The following is a 4390-nucleotide window of genomic DNA, read 5'->3' on the forward strand; positions in this document are numbered from 1 at the left end:
GTTAACAGAACAACTCATTGGTCTGAAACTGATAAAAGGAAAAAATCATACATAATGTGCTAACATACTCATGAAACAATGCTGGCATGAACACAGAAAACTACTAAAGATGGTTACATCTGAGAGGTGGGCTCAGGAACAAGGGGGAATGAAAAAGGAGACTTTTTACTTTTCACCTATATCCATCTACATTGTTTGACTTTTTCTCAATACCATGAATATTGCCTCTAATATTTTTAAACTTATTATTTTTTTAAAAGGAATAACTTGGAAAAATTGATGGATAGTTGAATCCATGATAAGTTACTGAGAGAAGTTGGAATATATCTGGTGAGAATTCCTAATATTTTAAGAAAACCAACCATCTTGCCATTACTCATCCTTGTATCACCATCAGAAATTCAATCCTCAACTGTGTGACCCCAGGATTGATCCACAGAAGCAATTTAGGCTCTTGAAATGTTCTTCGTATTCCTTTATCTTTCAAACTTTATTTTTCCTCATTAAGCTTTGTTTTAATGGGTCCCAAAATTCTGTGATAGATTTTTGGTCAAGTTGTTTCCATTAAAACATACAGATTTTAAAAACTAATAACTTTTTTGTTTGTTTGTTTGTTTTTGAGACGGAGTCTCGCTCTGTCGCCCAAACTGGAGTGCAGTGGCGGGATCTCAGCTCACTGCAAGCTCCACCTCCCGGGTTTATGCCATTCTCCTGCCTCAGCCTCCCGAGTAGCTGGGACTACAGGTGCCGCCACCTCGCCCGACTAGTTTTTTGTATTTTTTAGTAGAGACAGGGTTTCACCAGGTTAGCCAGGATGGTCTCGATCTCCTGACCTTGTGATCCGCCCATCTCGGCCTCCCAAAGTGCTGGGATTACAGGCTTGAGCCACCTCGCCCGGCCTAAAAACTAGTAACTTAAAACTGCCACACACATACACACACACAAATCCACAAAACATTCTTCTTTCTTTGTGATTTTTTTATGATGCAGTGTTATCATTAACCAGCCTTTAACTATTAACCTTAAATGGCCATTGAAATAAACAACTCTGAGACTGTTCTTCCACCACTGATTAAAACCCATTTATGCCTAGTGTTCCATTATTGGAACGCTAAGCATGTGGGAGTTATTTATATCCTACTGCTCAAGGTCATTGCCAAGGTCTGAATGCAAAAGTTCAAAAAAAATGCAACCTCAGGCATAAAAGGTGAAGACTAGCGTGGCAGGTGTTAGGGGTAATATTCATTTAACCTTCCAAGCTTTCTGGGCAGTCTTAGTGACCTTGCCAGCTGCAGTAGGCTTCTAGTCCCCTGCTTTGATGACATCCATAGCAACTGTCTATCTTATATCACAAACAACAAAACAACCCAGAGGAGTACTGTGAGAGAAGCTCTCAACACACATAGGCTTGCCAGGAACTATACCAAAAATGGCAGCATCACCAGACTTCAAGAATTTAGGGTCATCTTCCAGCTTCTTACCAAAATGGTGATCTATCTTTTCCTTCAGTTCAACAAACTTGCAAGCAATGTGAGTTGTGTGTTAATCCATTACAGGGGCATAACCAACACTGATTTGGCCTGGATGGTTCAGGACAGTTACCTGGGCAGTGAAGCCAGCTTCTTCCATTGGTGGGTCATTTTTGCTGTTACCAGCAGTGTTGCCACAATGAACAACTTTGACAGGCACATTTTTGACATTGAAGCTTACACTGTCCCCAGGAAGAGCTTCACTCAAAGCTTCATGGTACATTTCAACACATCTTTAGTTGTAACGTTGACTGGAGCAAAGGTGACCATGGTGCCGGGTTTGAGAAACCCAGGCTTCACTCGGCCCACAAAGATAGTATCAGTACCACCAATTCTGTAGACATCCTGGAGTGGCAGATGCAAGGGCCTGTCAGTTGGACAAGTTGGTGGTAGGATGCAGTCCAGAGCTTCAGGCAGTGTGGTCCCACTGGCATTGCCATCTTTACGGGTGACTTTCCATCCCTTGAACCAAGACCTGTGAGCACTTGACTTCAGCATGCTGTCACCATTCCAACCAGAAATGGACACAAATGCTACTGTGTCAAGGCTGTAGCCAGTTTTCTTAAGGAAAGTACTGATTTCCTTAACTATTTCCTTGTATCTCTTCTGACTGTAGAATGACTCAGTGGAATCTATTTTGCTAACACCAAGGATTTGCTGTTTCACACCCAGTGTGTAAGCCAGGAGGGCGTGCTCCTGGATCTGCCCATTCTTAGAGATGCCGATTTCAAATTCACCAATGCCAGCAGCAACAATCAGAACAGCACAGCCCACCTGAGATGCGCCTGTAACCACATTTTTGATAAAGTCTCTGGGTACTGGGGCATCAATGATAGTCACATAGCACTTGCTGGTTTCAAATTTCCACAGGGAGATATCAATGATGGCATCATGCTCAGGCTCAGCTTTTAGTTTATCCAAGACCCAGCCATATTTGAAGCCTCCTCCTCAAATCTTTTGATTATTCTTTTGCCAATACCACCACATCCGTAGATCAGATGGCCAGTAGTGGTGGACTTGCCTGAACCTAAGTGTCCAATGATGGCAATGTTGGTTGGAGTCTTCTCTTTTCCCATTTTGGCTTTTAGGCCATGTTTTTCGTGAAACACCCAAACTTTATTGTAATGGATGCTTGCCAGCCTTCTCTTGGCTACTGATATTGAAGGTGCATCCCACTTCTTTGTTCTAGTCCACTTAACAAAGTCTGAATCTCTCATCCTTGTAACTTTTAAATATCTATCTCCCAAGTCACTCTCACCTGTGAATACCGTAAGAATTTTTCTTTCAGAGACTTTTAATGGCTTTTTGCAAAGCATTATTTACTCTAGTTTCCTCTTAGGATTCTAGGGCTGACTATCTAAATAGTATAATGTTGAGCTCTTGGCTGTTTCCTACTTCTGCCCACATATATTCCATTCCACAGGATACAGTCCTTCCTAAAAGACAGAAAACACTTCGATGCATATAATATATACAGTGCATCAAATTGAAAGAGCATTCCTGGGCTTCTGAGTCCAAGTCCTTGCTCAATGTCTTTGGGGAAATATTCCAAAAACCCTGAGCCTCAGTTTGATTTTTTCTGTTGTTGTTTTTTTGTTTTGTTTTGTTTTTGTTTGTTTTTTGATGGAGTCTCATTCTGTCACCCAGGCTGGAGTGCAATGGTGGTGCAATCTCAGCTCACTGCAACCTCCACCTCCTGGGTTCAAGTGATTCTCTCACCTCAGCCTCTCAAGTAGCTGGGATTACAGGTGTCTGCCACCAGGCCCAGCTAATTTTTGTATTTTTAGTAGAGATGGGGGTTTCACCATGTTGGCCAGGCTGGTCTCGAACTCTTGACCTCCGGCGATCCACCCACTTCGGCCTCCCAAATTGCTGAGATTGAATTGGTGGTTCAGTGGTAGAATTCTCACCTGCCAAAAGGGCTGGGATTACAGGCATGAGCCACCTCATCCAGCCCTCAGTTTCTTTATACATAAAAATGGGTAAAAGATTACCTACCTACCTACCTCATAGATTTGTTGTAAAGATTTAAGAAAATAATATTTGTAAAACCTAATACAGAGAAGGTACTCAAATATTGTTTATTATCATCAATTATATTCTACCTAAAGCTAGGCAAATAACACAGCAGTTATTTTCACGTTGCTATTCTAATTAACATTCTTTCCACAAAGGCCAGCAGGCATGGGAGCTAGCCCTGGCCTTCTAACCTCTGGAATTCAGTAGTGGAATTCCATGTAAAGTCTAGAATAAAATTAAACTTGATGGGTTTCATCTTTATTCTCTTTCATATATATCAACCACTGCCAACAGCCATCATGACCTCTGCTTCCAAAACACTTCAGGACTGATCAAGCAAACTCCTGCCGTACTGGGGGTGAGATTTCCAAGGATTTGAGGTTCAAACACAGGACTGTGGCATGCTGGGGAGACCCCAGATAGTATCACAGCAACTGCCATAGGTACAGAAAACAGTCACTGAGGAAGCAGGAGAGGTGTGTTTCTCTTTCCATGTGCCTCTCTCTTCACTTACAGAAATATGGACAAGGAGAAAAGAAGCACTTTGCCAACCAAGCAGAGCTTGTGCTGAACGGAACACTTGACCATGTGCTTCCAAGTCTCTCTCATGCTCTCTGCATAGCTAGGACAAAGACATTCAGATGGAGGGTCAGGGCAGGGAGAAAGGAAAAGAGGGGAGAGAAGGTGAGGGTGGGACGGAGGTTTAATTATTTAGCCTAACGCGTTTTATTCCTTTTCTGAGAATAAATGGAAGACTGAGCTCCTGTCAGAGCTGTTGATCCAGGACCCTTTGACACTCCATTTTAAAATCAAAGTATTTTGAAACAAAACTTCCTTAATGA

The 4390-nt window shown here is 42.2% G+C and overlaps 1 pseudogene; it reads right to left on the reverse strand.

Moving 5' to 3' along the window:
• Positions 1-1242: 1242 nt before the first annotated feature.
• On the reverse strand, positions 1243-2605 carry LOC126957926 (elongation factor 1-alpha 1-like; annotated as a pseudogene).
• Between the last annotated feature and the right edge of the window lie 1785 nt (positions 2606-4390).

Source organism: Macaca thibetana, chromosome 7, assembly GCF_024542745.1.
Source record: "Macaca thibetana thibetana isolate TM-01 chromosome 7, ASM2454274v1, whole genome shotgun sequence".
NCBI lineage: Eukaryota > Metazoa > Chordata > Mammalia > Primates > Cercopithecidae > Macaca > Macaca thibetana.